This window comes from Hylobates moloch, unplaced genomic scaffold (genome assembly GCF_009828535.3).
Source record: "Hylobates moloch isolate HMO894 unplaced genomic scaffold, HMol_V3 SCAFFOLD_13, whole genome shotgun sequence".
In the NCBI taxonomy this organism is placed as follows: domain Eukaryota; kingdom Metazoa; phylum Chordata; class Mammalia; order Primates; family Hylobatidae; genus Hylobates; species Hylobates moloch.
In genome coordinates this window covers 29,836,176-29,851,625 of record NW_026652288.1, presented here as the reverse complement: position 1 = coordinate 29,851,625, position 15,450 = coordinate 29,836,176, and positions in this window count along the sequence as shown.

The window sequence follows — 15,450 nt, the reverse complement described above, 5'->3', positions numbered from 1 at the left end:
CCTGGAAATGTTAATTTCCTTCCTCCAGTGATGAAGGAAGGAGGGCCCACATGTGAGGGCTTCCGTGTGCGTCTGGGAGGTGTGACTGCCAGTGGACGCACTGAGTCAGGGGAGGAGGGAAACTGACATTTCCTGAGGTATAAAGTACCAGGCGCTGTGCTATGTACTTACATGATTTCCTTTGGCCTTCGTGAGACTCTGTGCAAAAGGTACTGTTATCTTCACTTTATAGATGGTAAAATGGATGCTTGGAGATGTTGAGCAGCATATCATGCAGCTGATCAGCAGTGAATGTGGCAAACCAGGTTACAAACTCAGTTCTGCCTTTTACTTTTGGTTTTATTTTTTTCCCTGTGTCACATTCATCTGATTAGTGTTAGCAAAGTAGTGCAGTGTTCTGTTGAATTCGTCCTGGTTTCCTTCTAGGTTATCCCAGGGCATCTGTTTTAGAGGCTGCTAAAGGTGAAGGTGAAGGGCAAATAGTGTGGCTCCTGCCTATCAGGTTCCACTTCTTTCTCCACCGTCCACTGGGAGGGTGAAATAGGGGCTGTCTTCAGAGATGTGAGTACTGGGGTGAAGTGGGAAGACTGGGGCCTGAGAAGCTAGGCTGAGCTGAGTGGAGAAGCCGGAAATGGTGAGAGCCTGAGGGAAGCTTGTCTGACTAGAGAAGGCTTTTGGGGGATATTCCTGGGGATCTGTAGAGGAATGCTTCTGTGTGAAGTGTGGCCTGGGAGATACTGGTAACCTAAAAATGTTGGGAGTACTGTGATCTAGGTGGTTAGGAGACTTTAACCATGCTGGGGGATTTTGGAACCACAGTTGTCCTTGACTATGGTCAGTTGACTACATTTGGGGACATCACACTGGCTGGGGAGGTCTGGGGAAAACTCTTAGGTTGAAGGATAGGTTGGTTACAGGGGCATTGGTGGAGCAAGAATAGTTGGGAGAGTGGAAGGAGCAGGAGTCAGAAAAGAAACACAGACTATCTCTTACATCTGGGTGGTACTTGCTAGTTTAAAAATGTTCTTTTGCATGCATCATTTGAACTATCAGGTAACCATCCACATGCTCTGAGTTTACTATGAGCCTGACTCTGCAAGGCACAGGGATTCAAATAAGGAAGGAGATGGACACATTCTGTTCTCCTGGAACTTGTAGCCATCATTACAACTCTGTGAAGGGGCAGATCAAGTATTATTGCATTTTCCAGATGGAAAAACAATGGCTTAGCGAGGTTAGGTGACTTGCCTGCTAGTGTATGGCCAGCTGGGAACTCAGTGTAGATTTATTGGTCAGGGAACCAGGGCTCCTGTTACCACCCAGTGGGTTCTTCTTGCCCACTGCTCAGACAGAGCTGATTTATGAAGACAGGGGCATTGCAGTAGAGAAAGTGTTTAATGCATGAAGAGCTGGCTAAATGGGAGAATGGAGTTTTATTATTCAAATCAGCCTCCCTGAAAATTCAGAGGCTAGGGTTTTTTTTTTTTTTTTTTTTTTTTGAGACAGTGTTTCGCTCTTGTTGCCCAGGCTGGAGTGCAATGGCACGATCTCGGCTCACCGCAACCTCTGCCTCCCGGGTTCAAGCAATTCTCCTGCCTCAGCCTCCCGAGTAGCTGGAGTTACAGGCATGCATCACCATGACCCGCTAATTTTTTGTATTTTTAGTAGAGATGGGGCTTCTCCATGTTGGCCAGGCTGATCTCAAACTCCCGACCTCAGGTGATCCGCCCACCTCGGCCTCCCAGAGTGCTGGGATTACAGGCATGAGCCACCGTGTCTGGCCGAGGCTAGGGTTATTTTAAAGATAGTTTGGCAGGCAGGGGACTAGGGAATGGTGAATGCTGATTGGTTGGGTTGGAGATGAAATCAAAGGGAGTTGAGTCAGTTCCTGGGTTGGGGGCACAAGACCAGATGAGCCAGTTTACTGGCCTAGGTGGCACCAGAGAATGTAGGGTCTAAAAGATACCTCAAACATGAATCTTAGGTTTACAATAGTAGTGTTATCCATAGGAACAACTGGGGAGGTTAGGAATCTTGTGACCTCTGGCTGGATGACTCCTGAGCCATAATTTCTAATCTTGTGGCTAATCTGTTAGTTTTACAAAGGCAGTCTGGTCCTCAAGCAAGGAGGAATTTTGTTTTGGGGAGGGGCTGTTATCATCTTTGTTTCAAAGTTAAACTATAAACTAAATCCCTCCCCAAGTTAGTTCAGCCTACACCCAGGAATGGACAAGGACAGCTTGGAGGTTGGAAGCAAGATGGAGTCAGTTAGGTCAGATTTCTTTCACCATCATAATTTTCCTATGTCAGATTTTTTGTCATTGTCACGATTTTTGCAAAGGTGGTTTCACTCCTTCTGGCACTTCATGCAGACTCTAACAGCATTTGGATCTGTTGTGAGTTTCATAGTGGAAATATTCTTAGTTCAGACAGACAGCTGCAAGGGGCTCCTGTTAACACCATGGATCCATGTCCTCTCACAGCCTGGGGGATGAGCAGTGGACCGTGGCTGGGAGAAGTGGATGCGAGTGAGTCCCTTCTGATCCTTTGCTGAATTCCCTTCCATCATGTTCGAACAGCCTTTCTGCAACGCCCCATGGTCCTGCAAATAAACCAGCTGCTCTTTGTTATTCCTCTCTTTATGAGCGAGGATTTTCTGAAGCTGGTAGTTTGGTACAGTAATGGATTGATTGAAATCATCAAGAGGAAAATAACTAATTCATTTACTAAAACTATAATTACAAAATTACCTGTATATTTATATGTAACTCAAACATAAACACAATCGACCTTAGCCAACTCCTTAACCTTAGGCTCCTGTGCCTTTCGCTTCTGCTACCATTCCTTATACATTTTCATCAGCTTCTTACCATGCTGTCAGTTTTCATTGTTGCCGCCGACTCTGCCACTAACTCGGCATCCCCTGGACCTCAGTTCCTTATCTTTAAATGCTGAAAGTGGACTAAATGGTCTCTGAAAGCCCTTCTGGTTTGAATATCAATGCACATGTGCCTCTGTGATATACCTGTTGACTTAGTTTGTGCCTCCCCAGAAGCAAACTCCGAGAGAAGAATTTGAATGTGAGTATTTTATTTGGGAGGTGATTGGCAAGTACCCATAGAGGAGTGAGGAGGCGAAACAGGAATGGGAAGGAAGATAATACAGAATTAATTATCAAGCAAGCTACTACTGTGGGCAACTGGAGCTTAGAATAGCATGGGGAAAGGAGGGAGCAGGAGTCAGAAAAGAAACACAGACTATCTCTGAAATCTGGGTAGTACTTGCTAGTTTAAAAATGTTCGTCAGGGAACCAGTGCTCCTGTGGGAGCCCAATAGGTTCTTCTTGCCCACTGCCCAGATAGAGCTGATTTATGAAGACAGGGGAATTGCAGTCATCCTGCTGGGGGATTCTGGGAGACAGTGTAGACACACCACAGAGTTATTTCTATCAAGGGGTGAGGAAGTTGGGGTATTTTTCCCCTGGCCCCCCATCTGTCCCTGGTTGAAGGGCACTTCTGGGGCATTCCCTTCGGGTGTTTCTGATGTTCACTGGGGAGATGAGCAGGCTCCTAGGGTCAGGGAAAAATCTCAAGCAGAGAGCCATAACTGTCATCTTTGGTGTATAGACAAAGTGTGGTAAGCCGGGTCTCACTAACGCAGGCCTCCATTACAGCTGTCCCAGCACTGACTGAGTAGCTCCATTGAACATTAAAAGCTGATCGAGCCAGTGCCCTTTTACAAAGGCTGCAATGTAACAAAAGCCCACCAAGAGTTTGTCTAGGCCTTTCCTGGGCCTTGACGCATGACAAGATAATGAAGAAATTCTTAACAGGACCCGTTTAGGATTAAACAAGTTTTGCTGGGGGGGTCTGAAGAAACTCCCCAGGCCTCCACAAACAAGTTTATTGGGGTCTAAAGGAACTCCCCAAACTTTTATGATTTAGCAGGAGACAAGATAAGGGTAATCACCCCAGCACCTGGACCCATTTAGATTAAATGAACTTACTGAGGCTCCAGGAGAAGGTCTTCAGGACTCAGACCTTAGTTACAGATGAAAAGAAGTTAATCACTTATGTCTTTAGATGAATGCACATTTACAAGTAGACATATACATATAGCTTAGAGGGTATATAAGCTCTGGAAAACTTTGTAATTTTGAGTTGGTCTGGCGATATTTTCCAGGCCTTCTCCCTGTAACCGGTTACAGAAATAAAAAACTCTCTTCCTCTCCAGTTCATCTGCATCTTGTTATTGGGCCATGAGAAATGGTAGCCTAACTCTCAGTTTGGTCTGGAACAGAAGTGTTTGCAGTGTTTGTACAAGTGTTTGCAGTGTGCGGTGTATAGAGGTTAAGTGGCTGATGAGCAGGGTATTGACAGTGCCTGCTACATGTTTTTTCCCCTTTTAAATTATTGCTTGTCTATGCATCTTTGGTTTTGAAAAAGTAGACCTATCTTTTTTGCCACTAGCACAGTCTAGTCCTGTTTAACTTGGCATATATCTCTACACCTTGTAGGAAGGAAAGACTTAGATTTCTTAAAGCGTTGCATTTTAACAGAGAAGCCATAGCTTACAGGATCACCCTAAAAACTACATCCTGAGATAAGCAGGGGTATTTACATTTTGTCAAAAGGATCCAAGCATTATAGAATCAAAATTGTTGACTGCTGTGTAATAATTTGAGCTATGGGCCAGGCGCAGTGGCTCACGCCTGTAATCCCAACACTTTGGGAGGCTGAGGTGGGCGGATCACATGAGGTCAGGAGTTCAAGACCAGCCTGGCCAACGTGGCAAAACCCCATCTCTACTAAAAATACAAAAAAAAATCAACTGGACGTGGTGGCAGGTGCCTGTAATCCCAGCTACTCAGGAGGCTGAGGCAGAGAGAATTGCTTGAACCCGGGAGGCAGAGGATGCAGTGAGCTGAGACTCCGTTTCAATAATAATAATAATAATAATAATACATTTGAGCTACGAATAGAATACAGTATTCTCTCTTTGCCCTGGAATCGCAGGCATTCTTGAAAGCCCCACTTCCTCGCCTGATGCCCGATTGCAAATAAAGTATCTTTCACTCAGCATTCAGTAATTGTCTCTGCATTGTTCTTTGAGAGGATGGAGCTGAGATTTTCTCCTGTAGGAAATGCCTGGAGCCTGGATGAATGTGTTAAAAGGGCAGAATGTGAACAAGAGCAGCTTCTCCTCAGGCTCTGTTCTCACAGGGAGGTGTTTGTTTACTTTGGAGAAGAAGTAGGTCATGTCTTCTATGACGGGAACTGAGATTTGTAGGTGGTATAAGAGCCGTGCTGAATACAGGACTAGTTATGCCTCACTACTGAGGCAAGGTTCTCCTGAGCACTCTGCCTAAAGCCTGTGAATTATGAGGTTTTCTGGAGGAAATGGGTACTGGGAATCGTGCTGGAGGGAACAGGTACTATTCCCAGCCCTATGTGAGTGCTGGGTACTCTTTCTTCTAATCCTTCTATGTGATTCCCCCTCAGCCTTGGGTTGTTTCCTCCCTGCATGCACTGGTCAATTCTCTGCTGAATACTCAAGGGGGATCCCCTAGAAGGTCTCCCACAGTTTTATCTCCACACAGCTCTCTCTTCTCCGGTAGTTTATCTCGTAAACGCTGGCTGCATTGTTCTCCCCAAATTCTCTGAGTTTTGTCTCCTCAACTCAAGGAATCCTCCGTGCATTGCCTGGATGCCCTCTTTTCAGTTTCTGCCTGGACATTCTCTCAAGGCAGTAAGCAGGGGCAATCATAGGTCTCATCTCAGGGGCCAATCACTGGCCTTTATTTTCTGATGTCGGCTATCATGACATAATTATTTTCATTTATTCCATCTGGGTTTTCATTGTTTCAGGTGGGAGGATAAACCCAGCCTATATTACATCCTATTTTCTACAAATGGAAGTCTCTATTCTTAAACAAAGGCTTATTGAGTAATATGTTATTTCAATTTCCTTTCATTACTTTTTGTTCTCTACTTAACCTCAGCTACTCACTCTATGGCCACGCTGCAAATCTTCCTTAATTTCAGTTTCCAGGCATTCTACTCTTTGGCCACCACACCCTAACCCACCAGCAGGTTTCCTGCAATCCCCGACTGCAGACAACCCTTCAACACCCCAGTAACCCCAAATGCACAGATCCTGTCTCTCCCGTCCCTCCTGTCATTCTCCCGCTTCATGCTTCTCAAAGTCCTCACTCTCTTGCATACTCTCAGATATTTTGCTCTTCTTTTGCTTTGTAGTATTCTCAGAGCAAAGCTTGAGCCTTGGTGATATATAATCCTCTGTCTCTCTGTGCCTATATTCACATAGCCAAAGGTGGCGGGAAAAATACACAAAACCATGCTGGTTGGTCTCACTCTAAATTCATTACTACAAACTTCAGTGGATCAGTTACTCCTGCTCAGTAATCCCAACCTGTTTCCATAATCCATTCATTCTCACTTTTGTAGATGATATTTTGCAAATATTTTTCTATATTTTTTAAGCTCCCTGATCTAACCTGCAACACTACCTCCTCCACTCATACGCTGAAAGACCTTGCTTTCTATTTCTATGAGACAATGAAAGTGACTAGCAGAGAACTTCCACAGCACTCACCGCCGCGTCTACCCTCCTCCTGTACCTGCACCCTCATGCTCGGTCATCCTTCCTGCTTCTGCAATTTACGTTTCAGCCTCCTAAATTTGGCCATGTCTGGCAGGCTGCTCTACCTCCTTGCCTTCACTCCAGGCATTGCTTCTGCAATTCTCCATTTCCTGAACCTTTCTTACATCTTCATTATGCCTGTAATCCTAGCACTTTGGGAGGCCGAAGTGGGTGGATTGCTTGAGCCCAAGAGTTTCAGACCAGCCTGGGTAATGTAGTGAGACCCTGTCTCTACAAAAATAAAAAAAAATCAGCCAGGGCTGGGCACAGTGGCTCACACCCATAATACCAGCACTTTGGGAGGCCGAGGCGGGCAGATCACTTGATGTCAGGAGTTCAAGACCAGCCTGGCCAACATGGTGAAACCCCGTCTCTCAAAAATTAGCTGAGCATGGTAGCACATGCCTGTAATCCCAGCAACTCAGGAGGCTGAGGCAGGAGAATCACTTATACCCCAGAAGGCAGAGTTTGCAGTGAGCCAATATCACACCACTGCACTCCAGCCTGGGTGACAGAGCAAGACTCTGTCTCAAAAAAAAAAAAACAAATTAGCCTGGTGTGACTAATGCCTGTAGCACATGCCTGTAGTTCCAGCTACTTGGAAGGCTGAGGTGGGAGGATCGCTTGAGCCCAGGAGTTCAAGGCTGTGGTGAGCTATGCTCACGCCACTGCACTCCAGCCTAGGGGAAAAGAAACCCCACAAAACTTCTATCTCCTTTATTTTTGTCTGCTTTTATCTCGATCTACTTTTTAAATTCGCTGGTTCATTTTCCAGCTCAATCTATTCTTCTATTTAACCCATCTATTTTAATTTTTATTTCAACTATTGTAATAATCAAATCTAATACTTCTACAGTGTTCCTTTTTATCATTTCCAATTACTGTTTTGCATTACTGACTTCTTTACATGTCTTATTACTTTTAGGCTTATTTTTTAAAAAAACCCTTAGCTTGTGTGTTCCAACATTTGTGTTTCAGATAAGTATGTATTTCATCAGTTTGTTGACTTTCTTTTGAGATACTTGTAACTCTCACTTCTCTCACTTGTCTAGTTATTTTTGCCTCTGAGCTCATGCTCCGTTGGAGATATTAGATTCTCTGGAAATGTACATTTTAAAGTGTTTTTTATTTGCATTTTGAGTTTTGAATTAATTGCCTTGTAATCAGGAAATGTGAACTATTTCATGGATATTCTTTGAAATTTATAGAGACTGGCTTTATGGCCTCCATAATATGTGGTCAATTTTTGTAATAGTTCCACATGAGATTGAAAAGAATGTCTATTTTCTAATTGTTGGGGGAAGCATTTTTATAAATGTCCATTCGATTAAGCTTATTAATGTATTGTTCAAATTTTCTATAACTTTACTTATATTTGGCTGCTCCATCTTTTTCAGTAACTGAGAAACGTGTTAAAAGATCTCACTATGATGCAGAGTTTATTAATTCAGTCAATTTTTGTTTGATATATTTTGAAGACAGGTTATTAGTTACATACAAATGCAGAATTGTTGTAGTTTTCTGATAATTGGAAATTTTATCACTGGATAAGTTACCTTTTAAAAAATCTCTACTAATGCTTTTTATCTGTTAAATTGTATTTTCACTGATGTTAACCTAGAGCTATGTATCAGTTCTATCATTAATATATGCACAGCTTATCTGTTCCCAATCTTTTACTTTCAAATTGTCTGTGTTCTTATATTTTAGGTGTGTCTTAAAAGTAGCATACGGGGGTGGGTGCAGTGGCTCACACCTGTAATCCCAGCACTTGGGAGGCTGAGATGGGAGGATCGCTTGAGGCCAGGAGTTTGAGACCAGCTTGGTCAACGTAGTAAGACCCTATCTCTAAACAAACAAACAAAAAACCAAACAAACAAAAGCATACTGTTGGATTTTGTTTGTCATCTAAAATGACAATCTCTTTCTTTTAACTCCTGAGTATAATCAATTTTTCTTCTTGATGACACTATGATACATTATATATTATATTCATGTATCATTTTGGGCTTTTTACTTGCCCATATTTTCAATGCTATCTCCTCTCCTTTTTTTTTTTTTTCTTTTTTGAGACAGAGTCTCACTTTGTTGCCCAGGCTGGAGTGCAGTGGCGCAATCTTGGCTCACTGCAACCTCTGCCTCCCGGGTTCATGCCATTCTCCAGCCTCAGCCTCCTGAGTAGCTGGGACTACAGGTGCCCGCCACCACGCCTGGCTAATTTTTTGTATTTTTAGTAGAGACAGGGTTTCACCGTGTTAGCCAGGATGGTCTTGATCTCCTGACCTTGTGATCCGCCCGCCTTGGCCTCCCAAAGTGCTGGGATTACAGGTATGAGCCACTGTGCCCGGCCTCTCCTCTCCTTTTTTTTAAACCTATTTTAGGATTAATTTACTTTTTGTTTAGTTCTATTTGTCTATACTGTTTTAGAAATTGTACATTTTGTTTTTTATTTTTAGTTGTTTAATTTTTAACTGTTGCTCTTTATATTTTAATATACAGCTATAACTTAAAATTTAAAATTATTAAACATTTTTATCATTCTTCTGAAAAATACAAAGATATTTGTCCTTAATTCCAACTGCCTGTTCCCATGATAGATGTTTTATGTAGTATTTTTATCATTTTAAACCCTGCAAATTAGATATTTTTACTATTGTTTTACACAGATAATTTGTGAAGATTTACCCACATTTGTCAGCTTCTTTTCTCACTTTTTCTTTTTGTAACACAGTTTCTTCTTCCTGAAGTGTCTTTAGCAGTTTCTTTAGTGAAGATAGTTGATGACAGGCACTCTTAGTATTTATTTATTTGAAAATGTAGATCGTGTTAGACATGGGTCAAATTTTGTCTGTTTTTGCACATGGAGGTCTAGTTGCTCCGCACCATTTGTTGAAATGGCTACCTTTTCCCTATTGGATTTCCTTGACATCTTTGTTGAAAATCAATCCATCATATACAGGAGAGTCTATTGTGTCTCCCTATTCTGTTTCACTGATCTATGTCTATCTTTTCACTAATACTCCACTGTCTTGATTACTATAGCTTTATATTAAGCTTTGAGATCAGGTAGTGTTCCTAAGTTGTTTTGGCTAATTTGATTCTCTTGCCTTTCTATATAAGTGTTAGAATCAGCCTATCGATTTCTATTTTTAAAAGCCTATGAAGAGTTTGATTTTGTTTTTGCTTTTGTTTTGAGACAGGGTCTTGCTCTGTCAGTCAGGCTGGAGTGCGGTGGTGTGATCATGGCTCACTGCAGCCTTGACCTCTTGGGCTCATGTGGTCCTCCCACCTCAGCCTCCTGAGTAGCTGGGGACTACAGGCGTGCACCACCATGCCCGGCTAATTTTTGTATTTTTATTAATAATAGAGATGGGATTTTACCATGTTTCTTAGGCTGGTCTCGAACTCCTGAGCACCAGAGATCTGCCTGCCTCGGCCTCCCAACGTGCTGGGATTATAGGCGTGACCCATCACCATGGCCAGTTGAAGAGTTTGATTTTCATTGTATTGAATTAATGGATTGATTTGGGGATGATTGACATATTAGCAATTATGAGTCCTCCAATTCTTTAACTCATTTTTGAAGTATCATTTAAAATAGCACCAATACATGAAGTAATTCAATTTAAATCTATCAAAATATGTGCAAGAGTTGTATGCTGTACTCTAGCAGTCCCCAACATTTTGAGCACCAGGGACCAGTTTTGTGGAAGACGATTTTTCCATGGACTGGAGCATGGGATTGAGGGCGGGGGTTGGATTTTTGGGATGAAACTGTTTCACCTCAGATCATTAGGTATTAGATTCTCATAAGGCGCACACAACCTAGATCCCTTGCATGCACAGTTTCCAACAGGGTTCTCGCTCCTATGAGAATCTGATGCTGCCATTGATCTGACAGGAGGCGGAGCTCAGGCAGTAATACTTGCTCGTCTTCTGCTGTGCAGCTCGGTTCCTAGCAGGCCATGGACCAGTACTGGTCTTTAGGGGGTTGGGGACCACTACTGTAGGCTATAAAACTATGGCAACTTCAAAGAAGATCTAATTGATTGGAGAGATATGCCAGTTATTTATTTATTTATTTATTTATTTTTTATTGTACTTTAAGTTCTAGGGTACATGTGCACAACGTGCAGGTTTGTTACTTATGTATACATGTGCCATGTTGGTGTGCTGCACCCATTAACTCATCATTTACATTGGGTATATCTCCTAATGCTATCCCTCCCCCCTCCCCCCTCCCCCTACCCCACGATGGGCCCCGGTGTGTGATGTCCCCCACCCTGTGTCCAAGTGTTCTCATTGTTCAATTCCCACCTATGAGTGAGAACATGCGGTGTTTGGTTTTCTGTCCTTGTGATAGTTTGCTCAGAATGATGGTTTCTAGCTTTATCCATGTCCCTACAAAGGAAATGAACTCATCCTTTTTTAATGGCTGCAGAAATATGCCAGTTATTTTAATGGAGATAATTTAATATGAAGAATTGTTAATGAGGCATAAATTTATTAACTAGGTTTCAGAAAACAACAAACAAACAAAATCCTAAATGTTAGAAAGGCAGCAAGTGCAGATACCATCCCTAAAGGTGGGAGAGCAAAAGTAATAGATTGGAATTACTAAAACTTTGCAAGCTTGGAGGAGGGGACACATGAAGCTGAAATTTAGATTTTGGGGGAGGGGTTACCCCCCATTTGGTGGTGGTATCTCTGAGCTCAGAGGTAGGGCCTTTTGGATTTGGAATCCAGACCTCTGAGAAGATGCTCAGCTGGTGGGTGCTGATCCCTCTGAGGGTATACAATGAAGGCTTGTTCTGCTAGAGCTGAAAAACTGCACACTGAAGGCCGGGCACGGTGGTTCCTGCTTGTAATCCCAGCACTTTGGGAGGCCGAGGCAGGCGGATCACAAGGTCGGGGGTTCAAGACCAGCCTCGTCAATATGGTGAGACCCTGTCTACTAAAAATACAAAAATTGGCTGGGTGTGGTGGCGGGCGCCTGTAGTCCCAGCTACTCGGGAGGCTGAGGCAGGAGAATTGCTTGAACCTGGGAGGCAGAGGTTGCAGTGAGCCGAGATCGCGCCACTGCACTCCAGCCTGGGCAACAGAATGGGACTCTGTCTCAAAAAAAAAAAAAAAAAAAAAAAAGTAAACTACGCACTGAATTCAGCTGATGCTATGGGAAAGAACTTCTGCCAAGGAGAAGCGTTGCTGAGGTGATGCTCACAGGAACAGGAAGCAGACAGGAAGCCAACAGGAGAAACGCTCTCCATCCTTGCATTCTGCCTTTAGTGCCTCCTATTGGCAGAGCCTAACAAGAAGCCAGCTGGTAGGTCAGAAGTGTGATGTACAGTCTCAGCCACAGCATCTCAAAACACAAGACTTAGCCTAACAGCTGGAATAATCAGAGAGCAAAGGAAACCAAGTAGTAGGGTATTTATAGTATTAAAATACATGGCTTTACAGCAGTTGAAATGCTGACAATAATATTAAATAAAAACAAGTTTTACATAACAACCTAAAATAGAAATGAGTCAAGGAAGAAACTATGCATGAGAAAATGAAGGGGGCAATTCAGTAAATTTAGAACTGTGTACACATCACAAAAATGAAGGCATGGCATGAACGCAAGCCTTCCACTGGGTTAATAGCATTTGTAGATAGTAAAATGAGATGTTGCAAACGTTTTCTGGGCAAGTTCTTACCCAAAGTATCAATTCCTTTTTAAGATGTCATTGATCCATATGTAGAAGGGATCAAAATTCTTGGCTAGTACTCAAAAATTTTTTTCATACTCTGTTTTGGCAATAGTTTCCCAAACCTTCTGCACAATTTGATCTTATATATTTGGTTCATTTAGAAATTTCTGTATTCCTAATAAGATACATTTAGTTGTGATTGCTGGAATCCAATCCTTATCTTCTTCTAAGATGGGCAGACACAATGCATCTAAAGGATAGCCACTGAGTGAAATAATGGTAGTTAAATTTACGTTATTGTGTTAAGAATGGAAAATCATCCCTGGGAAACAATCATGGTTTTTTAAGCAGGTCTCTTTCCATTTACTTTAAAAATTATTCCTTTTTAATTTTTAATTGATAATCAATAATTGTATACATTTATGGGGTGCAATGTGATGTTTTGATGAACCTGGAGAACATTGGCCTAGGTGAAGTAAGCCAGGCACAGAAAGACCCAATACCGCAGAATTGTACTTATATGTGCAATCTAAAAAAGTTGCAGTCGTAGAAGTAGAGAGTAGAATGGTGGTTACTAGGGGCTGGCAGAAGGGGATGGATCGGAATGGGGAGATGTTGATTACAGGGTACAAAGTGTCAGACAGGAGTAATTAGCTCTAGCGATCTATTGCACAGAATGGTGACTATAATAAATAACTGCACTGTGTATTTCAAAGTTGCCAAAAGAGTAAATTTTAAATATTTTCACCATTAGAAAAAGCCTCTTTTTTTTTTTTTTGGAGACAGAGTCTCGCTCTGTCACCCAGGCTGGAGTGCAATGGCGCGATCTCGGCTCACTGCAACCTCCGCCTCCCGGGTTCAATTGATTCTCCTACCTCAGCCTCCCGAGTAGCTGGGTGGCACCCACCACCATGCCTGGCTAATTTTTGTATTTTTAGTAGAGATGGGTTTCAGCGTGTTGGCCAGGCTGGTCTCGAGCTCCTGACCTCAGGTGATCCACCCGTCTCGGCCTCCCAAAGTGCCTGTAAAGGCATGACGCCACTGCGCCCAGCCCCAAAAGTCTCTTTTTAATGGAGTTCTTTTCTCTCCTGGAGTGTCACTCTCTCGGTCCAGGAGGCTGATCCTGACATCTGGATTTTACGGAGATATTGTCACAAAACTAAATGAGGGGTCTTTTGCCACATTTTTCTCTTCTTGGATCTGCACGTAGGAGTGATGCCTGATATCCTTCATGTCCCCTTTTCCATGTTTAAATTGTAAGTTTCCCTTTATGTTTCCATTTATGATAGAGTCCCTTGCAGGCAGTTGGAACCCTCTTGGCATGGGTGGTGCTGGGAGAGCCAGGGTAGGCATTGGTGTGGGGGAAACTGTGCTTCTCTTTGCCTTGGGTGTCTTCTGGAGCCCTTTCCTGGTTTTTGATTCAATGAGAGACATTGTGCTTGAAGAATTGTAAAGATAATTTGGGGCACTGGATGATATCTTCCTCCAAACACCATCCACTTTTGCCTCAGCTACTTGGCTGTGCTAGGCAAAGATTTAATCCATTTTGAGATGCAGTTGGTTTGACACTGGTCTTGATCTCTCTCTGTAAGGGCTGTCCCTGTCACTCCCTGCTAGGCTCCTACTGGAAGACCTGGGGAGACCTAACACGGTCCTGTGCTCCAGTTTGTCTCTCTCTAGCCCTTAATACTACCAAAAGCTTTCTTAGCCTCTCAGCATCTTTGTTGCCATTTTCTTCCAAACTTCCCATATTCTCAGCTGGCCACTTTTAGCAACATCTTGGGAGGAAAAAGCATTGCTGAGTTTCGCTCACATCTCTATACTTCCCTTCTCTTTGAGGTCCAGGTTCAATGTTGCACTGTTTTGGTAGCTTTCTGATGTTCGAAAACAACTTTTAAAACAAGAAATATGTTCTCCTTTTTTTAAAAAAAGATGTTCTTAATAGAAACTTGGTCTTGTGTAGGCCGTAGTTTGAAGCAGAACCTATTCAGCTTTTGAAAACAATGATTATGTTTTTATTTCTAGAATTTCTTTTCAGATCATTTCAAAATATTCTTAATCCCTTTTTATAGGTTGGAACATAATTTCCATTTCCTATTTCATTAAATGTGTGCACATATTTTATCAAGATAAAATTATTATACCCTAAAATGCACAAATCTTAATGGCACAGTTTGATGAATTTTGACAATCATATACACCTATGAAACCACTATCTAGTCAATGTATAGAATAGTGCTGTAATCCCAACAACTTCCCCATATATCTTTTCAATTAATTTTCCTCATGTCCCTTAAATGTTCTGATTTTTGTTACCTATAGATTAGTTTTGTCGGTTTTTTTTTTTTTCTGTTTGTTTGTTTTGAGATGGAGTCTCGTTTTGTTGCCCAGGCTGGAGTGCAGTGGCACGATCTCAGCTCACTACAACCTCCACCTCCCGGGTTCAAGTGATTCTCCTGCCTCAGCCTCCTGCATAGCTGGGATTACAAGCCTTCCTTCCCATAGAAGGGGTTTGAAAATATACTATTTCTACATAAGGAACCCCAAAGAAAAATTAATCTCAAGTGCTTCTCAGTCAGAATCACCCTGGGTACCTGGAAGACGCAAATGTGAAATTGCTCTGAATTCTCAGGATTCCCAGTCAGCAAAATATCATCAAATCAAAAACTGCCAAAACAACGAGAAACAAACACCACAAAAAGATGAACAAGAAAGCAAAGAGTAACATCCCAAATGACTCAGGTATTAAAATGATCAGATACAGAAGATAACTAAGTAAAAATAGAAGAGGCCATATGTCCGCAAAAAGACCTGTCCAAGAATGTCTATAGCAACTTTATTTATAATGGCGAAAACCTAGAAATAGCCCAAATGTTTATCCATAGGAGAATAAATTTCCAGGAAGCTTTTTTTTTTTTTTTTTTTTTTGGGGGAGAGGGTCTCACTCTGGTGCCCAGGCTGGAGTGCAGTGGGGCAAACACAGCTTACTGCAGCTTTGTCCTCCTGGGCTCAAGTGATCCTCCCATTTTTATAGAGATGGGGGTCTCACCATGTTGCCCAGGCTGGCCTCGAACTCCTGGGCTCAAGCAATCTG